Below are 12,720 nucleotides of genomic sequence, written 5' to 3' on the forward strand. Positions count from 1 at the left end.
GTTGAGTCAGTTCACCTACTTCCTTCCACCTTAGAAGCAAACACTTGTGTCAACTGTGCATTGATTCTTACATACTTGCATATTTGCATTCATCATATTACTCTATGTTGACAATATCCATGAGATATACATGTTGAAAGTTGAAAGCAACCGCTGAAACTTATATCCTCCTTTGTGTTGCTTCGATGTCTTTACTATGAACTTATTGCTTTATGAGTTAACTCTTGTGCAATCTTTTGATGCTTGTATTGAAAGTACTCTCCATGAAAAGTTTTGCTATATGTTATCTACTCCCTCCGTGCAGAAATATAAGACGTTTTAGCTTTTTTCGGACCAGGTGAAAAACGTGTGAAATTACATCGCTACCCCTGTCTAAAGTTGAATCACGATCCCCCCGAGCGTCTTCCTGCTCCGCCTCCTGAGCGTGGTCGTCTTCCAGATCCGCCCCGAGCTCCCGACCCAGCTACTCCTCCGCCCCAGCCAGCTTCGAATCCCGATCCATCTACTTCACCTCCGCCCCGATCTCCCGATCCCCAGGTGGCCTGCTCTTCTGATCACCAAGTCGCCTGAGACCCAGGTCCCATGATCCCCAGATCGTCCAGGCATCTGATCCCCTGATGGTCTGGAGCCACCCATGTCCCCAGGACGGAGCGGAGAGGGCGGGCACGGGGAGCGGCCGTGCAGTCCATCAACGGCAACGAGGAACGGGTGGCGGCGGCCTCACTGTGATTTTGTGTTTCTCCTCCGGCCCTGCAACAATTGGTGATTCAGCAGTCAGTGTTAGACATGCAATATACCGACCTACCTGACGCCGCAATCTCTGCTGAGTCTCAGCTTCTGAAGCTCACTACGGAACAGGTCTACTGTACTTTGTGCATGCGCTGCTAGATAGTTGGATCTCAACTGTATTTAGATAAAATAGTTGATCTCAACTGTACACTCTGTAATCTCTATCTGAATCCCTCATGTAATCTCTCTATATATGAAACCCCACGAGGAGGAATACATGCATTGATTCAGCTGAATATCAAAGTATTTCAGTCAGCACACCAATAAAAAACTTAGAAGAACAAGATGTTACTCCAATTCTGGAAGAAAGAACGGCTGAAGTATTACCTGACCAATTCTGTAAACAAATCTTTTGATGGTGCATGTGAGAATGTCTCCAACATTAAGCTAGCCTGCAAACAAGAAATTAATGCTTATGGTTGTGTGGAGATAAAATAAGAATAAAGAACACTGCCTTTACTCCAATAGGATACTACACACTCACAAGTGACAAAGATCTACTCTTAGTAACAACAATTGTGGAATATTTACTTCATCAGAAGGAATTATCGCCAACACATAGTAAGAACAAATCTTTGTTTGTTTTAAGGAGAAGGGTGCAGCTAAGGAACTAGGATGCACATACAGGAGATTCAGTACAATAGTGCATGTTCACGTGTACAACTTGACTCAAACAACAACGACAACTGAACTCAACATCAATAGTTTTCTGCAATTTACCATAAAAATTCAGGAGTATTAACAAGAGAAAAAGTACCATCAGGCTTTTTCCTTTTCTGAATCAACTCGTCACTTTCTTTTGGCCTCATAGAGAAAGGATCACCACCCTTCCTTCTTAACCAAGTCTCAAAAGTTAAAGAATTTCCAGATTTTGGCAGGGGGTAATGCACACAGTAAATACTCCATGATTAAATACTGACAGAGACATTGTTACTGAACATTACTCACAGGATTATCATGGTTGAAAAAACACAGTTTACAGTCAGATTTTAAAACATGATTGAAATAAAGAAGAGTAAATAGTGGTTGAAAAAGCAACAATAAGTAGTTCATGTTAAGCCAGGTTTTAAAACATGGTGGGAAAAGGTTCTTTAAAACTTTTGAGTGTACCTTCCTAGGGCTAGGGTCGTGCTAGGCCGTCCTGCTATGGATGTGACGCGGTTTGAGAACCTTGAGCCCTTACCTCGCGCCATTGTTGGCCGGTCGTTGGGCAAGGCGTTTGCTTGTCGTGTGCTTGCTTGGGTGTGCATTATAAGCCGAAAGGCATCATTTGTTTGGTTTTCGGTCTGGTTTCCCTTATAAACTGTACTAAGGTTTTCCTCTTTTAAACTTCTCGAAAAAAGAAAAAAAAAGTAGTGAATGAATAGAAACCTAAGGGTTCACTAGTTGTACTTGGCGCCGGAAAACAAAGATAGAACAACTTCCTATGTTTACCATCAATAAATTTTAGTACCGCATACACCTACTAAGAAAACTATTTAAATGCGCAAATGCTTTAGAATACTGATCGGAGTACATTAGAACAACTCCGATCTTTGATCTTTCAATCTCTCACAATACTGATTAGTTTTGCTTCTGATTGAATTCCAAGATGAGAAGTATCTTATGCAATATTACATGATCTAATGCCATACAGCACAGGGAAGTATCTTAGAAGGATCAACAAATGAACTTAACAGGAAATCAACTCTCCGAGTGATTTGATACTACAGATTACTGACAAACTGGAATGCTCGTAATCTGACATCCTCAATTACTGACGGTACCAAAATAAGGAATAGAAACATAGGCCCTACCCACTGAACCATGGGAACCACGAACCTGTAGCCAAAATACAGGGGCATGCGCCCTCCCCTTGCTGCTCCGGCGCTTGAGACGCAAGCGCAGCTTGTGGAAGAGGAGCCCGGGGAAGTCGACAACGGCCGGAATCGAGCAGCCAAAACGGGCACCGCGTGGCTGGGGGAAAGCGGCACCACACGGTCCAGCGCCGGAGGCCAGGACGAGCAGCCCGAACGGACGACGCCGTCGGGCACAAGCACGCCCTTCTCACCACAGAGTATCTTCTATTCCAGGAGCTGGCCGGCTCGAGGTACTCGGCGCTCTCCAGGGACGGCACCTGGCAGCTCCGGCGGCATCGTCGTCGTTCCCCGTAGATCAGGCGCATCAAAGTACAACCTTTGACTGTGAAAGGAGGTGATTTCTACGGGTAATAACGTGGTGGTGGGGAGCGAGATGGGATTCCAGCACGGAGAAAGGCGGCGGTGGAGAGAGGGAAGGTAGGGACGGCAGCGACGAGGGCCATGGATGGGCGGCGATGGAGGGAAGGGAGAGTGAGCGCAGCAGAGGCGGAGGTAGAGGAGTGAGACCTCGACGCGACAGGGAGGGTATAATTGGAAACTCGAAAAGTTTCCATGCCTAAATTTTTTTGAACGTGGAATGCTACGACGTCTTATATTAAAAAACGGAGGGAGTACTTGTTAGCAACTATAGATCATTGCCTTGAGTCACTTCATTCATTTCATATGCTTTGTAATAGTATGATCAAGGTTATGTAAGTAGCATGTCACTACAGAAATTATTCTTTTTTATCGTTTACCTGCTCGGGACGAGCAGGAACTAAGCTTGGGGATGCTGATACGTCCCCGACGTATCCATAATTTCTGATGTTCCATGCTTGTTTTATGACAATACTTACATGTTTTGCTTGCACTTTATGATGTTTTTATGCGTTTTCCGGAACTAACCTATTAACAAGATGCCACAGTGCCAGTTCCTGTTTTCTGCTGTTTTTGGTTCCAGAAAGGCTGTTCGGGCAATATTCTCGGAATTGGACGAAATCAACGCAAAACCTCCTATTTTTCCCGGAAGCATCCAGAACACCGAAGAAGAGTCGGAGAGGGGCCAGGGGGCCACCACACCACATGGCGGCGCGGGCCAGGCCTTGGCCGCGCCGGCCTAGGGTGTGGCGCCCCCAGGTGCCCCCCTGCGCCGCCTCTTCGCCTATAAAAGCCCTTTCGACCTAAAAACACCGTACCAATTGACGAAACTCCAGAAAGACTCCAGGGGCGCCGCCGCCATCGCGAAACTCCAATTCGGGGGACAGAACTCTGTTCCGGCACCTGCCGGAACGGAAGTGCCCCGGAATCCATCTCCATCGACGCCACCGCCTCCATCATGCTCCGTGAGTAGTTCCCTCATGGACTACGGGTTCTAGCAGTAGCTATGTCGGTATACTCTCCCCCATGTACTTCAATACAATGGTCTCATGAGCTGCCTTACATGATTGAGATTCATCTGATGTAATCGGTGTTGTGTTTGTTGGGATCCGATGGATGATACATTATGATTAGTCTATCTATAAAGTTTGTGAAGTTATTGTTGCTGCAATCTTGTTATGCTTAATGCTTGTCACTAGGGCCCGAGTGGCATGATCTTAGATTTAAGCTCTATATTATTGCTTAGATTGTATCTACAAGTTGTATGCACATGTCACTGTCCGAAACCAATGGCCCCGAAGTGAGAAGAATCGGGACAACCGGAGGGGATGGCGGTGATGTGAGGATCACATGTTTTCACGGAGTGTTAATGCTTTGCTCCGGTGCTCTATTAAAAGGAGTACCTTAATATCCAGTAGTTTCCCTTGAGGCCCGGCTGCCACCGGCTGGTAGGACAAAAGATGTTGTGCAAGTTTCTCATTGCGAGCACGTACGACTATATACGGAAAACATGCCTACATAATTAATAATCTTGATGTTCTATCTTAATGCTTTGATTCCTATCAATTGCCCAACTGTAATTTGTTCACCCAACACTTGTCACTTATTGGAGAGTTACCACTAGTGTAGATCGCTGGGAACCCCGGTCCATATCTCATCATTATATACTCGTTCTATATGTCATTGGAAGTAGTATCAACTATCTTCTGGTGCCATTGCTCTCATATTGCTATTACTGCTGCTGTGTTACTGTTACTACTGCTCTCATATTACTGCTACTTTCACATCACCCCTGTTGCTAGTGCTTTTCCAGGTGCAGCTGAATTGACAACTCAGTTGTTAAGGCTTATAAGTATTCTTTACCTCCCCTTGTGTCGAATCAGGCAGCAGCATCCTCAACGATTCCAAGGCGGCAGGGGAAATATCCAGAAATTAATTAGGGGTTCAAAATAAATCCATCAAAGGAAACATTTATTGTTCATAGAGGATGACATGTGGGACCGACCTGTCAACAGCGTCCTCATCATTTCAGTGGGGGCAGGAGATCAAAAGAAAAAGGCAAATAGCCAGAAATTAGGGGTAAAAAATAACTCCAAGAAAGGAAACTTTTATTGTTCGTAGAGGATGACATGCGGGACCCATGAGCCAGCAGCTTACTCAACGTTTCAAAGGCGGCATGAGATCGAAAGAAAAAGGCAAGTGACAAAATATCAGGAGCAAAAGATAATCCAAGAAAAGAATCTTTATTGTACATAGAGGATGACATGTGGGTCCCATTTAGCAGCAGCGGTCTCAATGTTTGTAATGCGGCTTGAGATCAAAAGAAAAAGAAAGTAGCTAGTAATTAGGGGGTGAAAAAAATTCCAAGAAAAGAAAGTTGATTGCTCATAGAGGATGACATGCGGGTCCCTCGAGCCAACAGCTTACTCAACGTTTCAAAGGGGGCAGGGGATCAAAAGAAAAAGGCAAGCCAAAAATCAGAGGGTGAAAAAAATCCAACAAAGGAAACTTTTATAGCACATAGAGGATGACTTGCGGGTCCCATGAGCCAGCAGGTTCCTCAACGTTTCAAACGTGGCATGAGATCGAAAGAAAAAGGCAAGTGACCAAATATGAGGAGCCAAAAATAATTCAAGAAAAGAAAGTTTTATAGTACATAGAGGATGACATGTGGGTCCCATTTAGCAGCAGCGGTTTCACCGTTTGAGAGGCGGCAGGGGTTCAAAAGAAAAAAGAAATTGCCAAAAATCAGAGGGTGAAAAAAACCAAGAAAATGAACTTTTATAGTACATAGAGGATGACATGCGGGTCCCATGAGCCTGCAGGTTCCTCAACGTTTCAAACGTGGCATGAGATCGAAAGAAAAAGGCAAGTGAAAAAATATGAGGAGCCAAAAATAATTCAAGAAAAGAAACTTTTATAGCACATAGAGGATGACATGCGGGTCCCATGAGCCAGCAGGTTCCTCAACGTTTCAAACGTGGCATGAGATCGAAAGAAAAAGGCAAGTGAAAAAATATGAGGAGCCAAAAATAATTCAAGAAAAGAAACTTTTATAGCACATAGAGGATGACATGCGGGTCCCATGAGCCAGCAGGTTCCTCAACGTTTCAAACGTGGCATGAGATCGAAAGAAAAAGGCAAGTGCCCAAATATGAGGTTCCAAAAAAAACTCCAAGAAAAGAAAGTTGATTGCTCATAGAGGATGACATGCGGGTCCCATTTAGCTGCAGCGGTCTCACTGTTTGAGAGGCGGCAGGGGATCGAAAGAAAAAGGCAAGTGAGCCAAAAATAATTCAAGAAAAGAAAGTTTTATAGTCCATAGAGGATGACATGCGGGTCCCATTTAGCAGCAGCGGTATCACCGTTTGAGAGGCGGCAGGGGATCGAAAGAAAAAGGCAAGTGCCCAAATATGAGGTGCCAAAAAAAACTCCAAGAAAAGAAAGTTTTATAGTACATAGAGTATGACATGCGAGTCCCATTTAGCAGCAGCGGTATCACCGTTTGAGAGGCGGCAGGGGATCGAAAAAAAAGGCAAGTGACCAAATATGAGGTGCCAAAAAAAATCCAAGAAAAGAAAGTTTTATAGTACATAGAGGATGACATGCGGGTCCCATTTAGCAGCAGCGGTATCACCGTTTGAGAGGCGGCAGGGGATCGAAAAAAAAGGCAAGTGACCAAATATGAGGTGCCAAAAAAAACTCCAAGAAAAGAAAGTTGATTGCACATAGAGGATGACATGCGGGTCCCATTTAGCAGCAGCGGTCTCAACGTTTCCAAGGCGGCAAGGGATCAAAAGAAAAAGGAAGTAGCCAGAAATCAGGGGGTCAAAAAAAATCCAAGAATAGAAAGAATTTTGGTTCATAGAGGATGACATGCGGGACCCATGATCCTGCATCGTAAACGGCTCGATCGGAGAACGTTGAACGAGATGGCGCGATCGAGAAAAAAAACAATGCCAGAGAGGCTGCCATCTGGGCCCTACATCCCTCGGCGGTGCGGATTTGCGTTGACTCAGCCGGCGAACCCAAGATTTCGAGATGCACCACGTCCCGGGCCACCATACGCGACGTTTTGGCCGCTTTCGTCGGGCTAGGTGGCCTCAAAAACGAGAAAAAAAAAGTTTTGACATGCACCACGGAGGGACCCAAAATCGTCGGCCATGTTACACCAGCAACCACGGCGCGACTTCAACTTCGTCGGCCATGGCAACTTTTCTTGTAGTGATAGTGATTGTTTGGCCCCGTGAGGTCACCACTAGTGGCTTTTCCCTTTGGGGCTTTGCCATCATTAGTGACCTTCTTGTTCTTTTCTTGAGCGGGCTTCTCCTTCTTGTAGTTTTTCTTCTTGTAGGGCTTGGGAACATACCCAAGTCCATGCTTTTGATTGTTTGACCTTTGCTTACTCAAGAGGTCATCCAATCCCATCTTATTCTTGGTTGTGGTAAACTTGGCAAGTTCCTTCTTCAACCTAACATTTTCCTCAAGAATAGTTGCTTGCTCACAAGCCGATTCATTAGGATGATAGTTGAGACCATATTTGGTTACCAAAGATTCAAGATATGTATTGGTCTCAACATGCAAAGATAGTTCCTCTTGTAAACGAACATGTTCTGCAACAAGCTTAGCATGCTCACTAGTGAAAGAGGTGGAGGAACTAGCAACATCTTTATCAATAATGGGATCATTCATTGATTCAAGAGCCTTCGTGTAGGTTTCTTGGAGAAGATCATGGTTCTCTCCAAGTTTCTTGAGCTCATTCTTAACAAGCTTGTTAGTTCTTTCAAGGTGGTCAAGATCCCTAGTGAGAGAAGAATGAGCAACTTCAAGCTCCTCCTTTGAGGCATTGAGCTCTTGGGTCAATGATTGAGCCCTTTCAATAGTTTCAAGATCATTACCTTTATCTAGTTCATAAGTTTCAATTTGTTGCTTAAGACCTTGAGATATGCACCTTTCAGTTTTTAGCTCTTGTCTTAGGAGATTGAATCTCCGTTCCTTATCATTCAAATGATATTCTAATTCCTTAATGGACTCGTCCTTTTCTTTGAGGGAGTCCATCAAGAAATCAAACTTGACAAGAGCTTCACCACGAAGGGTGCATCTAACTTTGTAAAGTTATTTAAGCATGGCTAATTCTTCTTGATTTGCAGATTCATCATCAAGAACTCTAGTTAGAGAAGGTGGAGATTCCATTACCTTGGTTTCTCTTGCCATTAGACAAGAGCCAACAATCGTAGAGGGGAGAGAATCATCAGAGTCATCATCTTGAGTCATTCTTGCCATAAAGGAAGAACCGAAATCATTCTCCGTGGAGTAGTCCTTGGAGTAATCATATGTGAAGAGTGACCCGGGCTTGGAGAAAGCCAAACCGGCCACTCCGGCCTCCTTCTCCTCATCTTCCTCTTCTTCATCGGAGATGTACTCGGCCCCAACAAAAGCTCTTCCCTTGTTCTTCTTGTATCGATCGTTGATTGGGTTTGGCTTCACTCTTGGCTTGACCCCTTTGACAAACTTTGGCCTGTCTACCCTTTTCTCATAAGGGCACTCATTTGCAAAGTGGCTATCTTCATCACAGTTGTAGCAGGTTCTCTTCTTCTTCTTGTCATTGAGGAGCATTGGAAGCCTTGTCTTGTACTTCTTGGCAAAGAAGGCAAAGTCGGTAGCAATGTCACTAGTTGAAGTCATCTCTTCATCTTCTTCAATCTCATAGTATTCTTCTCTTTCACAGTCAGCTCTAGCTTTGAGAGCAAGGTTGTGTGACGCTTCATGGTTGCGTGAGTCTTCATCCACACGATTCATCACCATGAGCCTTTTCCTGTCTTGGCCATGCTTTCATTGGCGGCCACATAGGAGACTAGATCATCGGAGTTCAAATCAGCACTCTTGGTAATGATTTGCAAGTTGAGTGCAAGATTGGTGTCTTCTTAATTGACCGCAATCATGGCAATGACCTTGGACTTTCTAAATGCTTCATTCATCTCGAAGCCGTCATTGTACTTCTCAAGTCCAAGTCCCTTGACCCTCACTTTAAGAGCACCAAGCCTTGCATAAGCATCGGCCACTGATTCTCCTTCTCTAATCATGAACATGGTGGCCTCTTGCTTTGCGGACTCATAAAGAGCCGATTGGATCAAATCGGTTCCCTCTTGGAGTACTACGATCCGATCCCACAACTCTTTAGCGGAGTCAATGTCATTGACTTGATCAACGAGCTTGCGGTTGATGCCACTTCTAATCTTGTCACGTGCGTAGGCATTGAGTTGACGGTTGTAGAATTCGGTGGAGGTCAACCGAATGGGATCATGTGGCTCCCGGTATCCATGAACAATGATCTCCCATAGCTCCACACTGCAGCTACGAATATGAGATTCCATAGCAGATTTCCGAAAAGGAAAGTGAGTTCCATCAAAATGGGGAACGGTCCCACTATGGTTTATATGAGGCATGGGTGAAGTGTTTTTGGGATAGTCATGGTTGACTTCATGGAAGCTTCCTTGAGAGGCCGAAGCCCCACTAGGATTCCCATTAGTCAAGTTCTTAAGCATGGCAGTCATCTGTGCCATTTGGCTTTGTAGTTCATCCTCCTGTTTCTTCTTCTTGGCATCATATGCCAAGAATCTAGATTTCATTTCTCTAACCGAAAGGTTAGAGTCTTCATCTAGACCCTCGAATAGTTTTTCCATCTCACTCTTAAGGCGGTGAAGTCCTTAATAAGAGTCCTGGCTCTGTTACCAATTGAAAGTTCAGAGATGGTAAACCTAGAGGGGGGTGAATAGGTTTCTACAGATTTTAATTCCTTCTTTGCAATATTAGGATTTGCGGAATATAAAGGTGAGCCTAATGCAAACTAGGTGAAACAACCTATATGAGGATACAACTAACTCAAGCACGGAGGCTCTCACAGGCAGTTAAATCACAAGTAAAGAGTTCGGTTAGAGATAACCGATAGCACGCGGAGACGAGGGTTTATTCCCATGTTCCCTTCCTTTGCAAGAAGGTACGTCACGTTTGGAGGAGTGGAGGTCCCACGAAGGATTCCCCACACCACGAAGGCTCACCCTATTCTCCGTAGCCTATCTCACGAAGGAATAGCTCACTCACTTGTGGTAGACTTTGAGGTAGCCTCCAAACCTTCACAATCTTGTCAGGAGCAAATCCACAGCCCGGATGCTTCCGGACCACTCTTGCCCACCTATGGTTTCCAAGGAACCCTAGAGAGCAAGCTTCTTGATGAATACAAGGGGGAATGAGATTTGGCTTGGTAGAACTGTAGATCGGGTCCTCCTCTATCGTTTCCCCGGAGGGATTTGAGTTTGGGTGGAGGAGGAGGGAGATCTGAGGCTTTTGGTGTTTCTAACAATGGAGTATGAGAGAGAGAGCTCAAGAACAGCTTGTAGTGTAGTGCCTACCCTTTCAGAGGTAGGAGAAGGGCTATTTATAGTGTCACTTGAAATATGACCGTTGCTCACTTGACACATCATCAGATTCCTCGAGAAACCCGGTCGACCGGATTTGGCGCCGGACAAGCCGGTGCACAGGCCAGTAAGACCGGGCCACCGACCGGACTGGCCGGTTTCAACCAAGCTAGTACCGGGGCTTGACCGGGCGGGCTTCTGGAGCTACTGGATTGTGCCCAGTTGGCTCAAGCGCGGAGACCGGTTGGACGCCGGAGCACCCCGGTCTGGAACCCGGTCCGACCGGGCCAGGGACCGGATTGGCCGGTCCAAACCGGGCTGGCGACCGAACGCTGACCGGGTGCGCGCCCACCCTTACTGGATTGTGTCCGGTTGGCACATGCGCTGGGGCCGGTCGGCGCCGGGCTGGCCGGTGCCAGGGCCGGTCTGACCGGGCTAGGGACCGGCCATGCACTGGAAACCCCTTGTTGATTTTTCATCGAAGTGGGGGGTCTCCCATTGCCTTCTTGTTCCATTGATACACCATTGTACCTCTTTGGCTAATACCTGGGAATCATCTTGTAGACATGTATTAGTCCAAATACTCTAGCACGGTGTCATAGTTACCAAAATAATGGATAAGGGTAAAATACCCTTACACATGGCTAACTTGAGTTCCACACAAGAACTCCATCTTCATTTTCTTCTTGATCATATCATATTCGTCTTTTCAATTTATGATCTTGATGCCAATAGAAAAGTTATACCATTATATTCATGGCATCCACACTTGAATCCAACATATGGACTTCAAGAAATACATATGGAATATTCATTCATATCAAATAAATGAAAACGTTAGTCCATAATTACCAAAAACACACTTAGGGGCAATATACCCTTACAGCCGCCCCATGCAAATATCTTCTTCTCGATTAATGTCGCCCATTTTTTAAGGATACATGAAGGATTCTATGATATTACATAGTGAATGATATGAAGATTTTGGTAAGGACCGCATGTACTATAGAAGTAGAATCGACAAGACGATGATATCACAACTGCAAGTATGATAATGGCTAAAATAGATTCAACTGTGTAAGTCTTAAATAGTTTTTGTCTTTGGGGGCGGCATGCGAATATCTTCATGATTAATCCCGCTTGTGTATGAGGGTTACATGAATTAATCTATGATATTACCCTAACCCTATCCCGGTGTATGATATGGCTATTTTGTTAAGGATCGCATGGCTATACTAGGTCATGTAATAAGACGATGGGATCACACCCGGATGTATTAGTGGGGCTATAATAGATGCAACTGTGTAATTTTGTACTTGCCTCCTATGAGATGCAACTATATACTATGAAGGCATTTTATTTATTTCAGAGCTCCATGTCAATATGGGATTTTAAAATCGTTTTAGCCATTTTTCGTTCTTCTCGATTAATTTCGCCCCGTATTTGAGGATACTCGAAGGACTCTATGATATTGCATTGGGTACATTATGAAGATTTTGATAATGGACCGCATGTACTATACAAGGTCTAATAGACAAGACGACAATATCACACTTGCAGGTATGAGGAGGGCTAAAAGAGATTGAACAGTGCAAGTCTTAAATAGTTCTTGTCCAACTATGAGATGCAACAATGTACTGTGTGGATGATTCTTTGAGGGCGGCATGCCGATATGTTCTCGATTAGTGCCGCATGTATGAGGATACATGGAGGAATCTATGACATTACACTGTGAACGATATGAAGATTTTGATACGGACCGCATGGACTATAGAAGGTCTTCATTAGGGTATCCTTGGAAGCCAAACTGAACACAGCGTACCCTGAAGATATTGATCAAGAACTAGGCCGAGCACGAGGAGCGGCGCACTAGCATCAAGGCGCACCTTGAAGACCTCGACGACGAGGATGTCGATTACGAGGCGTAGAAGGAGGCGCACCAACAGCCGCCGCCTCTGCCTGTGGCCACAACATCAGGATGGCTTCGTCTTCCCCACGTCGCGTCCTGACTGGTGGCAATATCTCGGGGCTTCCACAAACTATGTGGACCCCTCCCCTGGGTGCCGTTTCTGGCTCCAGAGACCTACTACCAGACCGTGAAGGAGGAGACACGCCGGAGGACGACGATGACGGTGGCTACGAGCCGATGGAGGACGACCTCACAGAGTGACAAGGTATTAACTTGTCAATGCTTACAAGTTGTAGACTAGGGTTTCGCGGAATGTAGAGGGCAAATAGATCTCGAAGGTTTCAGCCGAAAAAGTGCTCGACTGCTTAAAACTAGAGTTTGTGTTGACAAT

At 45.2% G+C, this 12,720-nt stretch overlaps 1 long non-coding RNA gene across 1 annotated transcript; it reads right to left on the minus strand.

The window, feature by feature from the left end:
- Positions 1–289: 289 nt before the first annotated feature.
- On the minus strand, positions 290–3,193 carry LOC127307376 (uncharacterized). Its single transcript, XR_007855446.2, has 3 exons — positions 2,611–3,193; positions 1,117–1,181; positions 290–750 (listed from the first exon to the last, which is right to left on the minus strand). It is a non-coding gene; the product is annotated as an uncharacterized lncRNA (long non-coding RNA).
- Between the last annotated feature and the right edge of the window lie 9,527 nt (positions 3,194–12,720).

This window comes from Lolium perenne, chromosome 6 (genome assembly GCF_019359855.2).
Source record: "Lolium perenne isolate Kyuss_39 chromosome 6, Kyuss_2.0, whole genome shotgun sequence".
NCBI classification, from domain to species: Eukaryota; Viridiplantae; Streptophyta; class Magnoliopsida; order Poales; family Poaceae; genus Lolium; species Lolium perenne.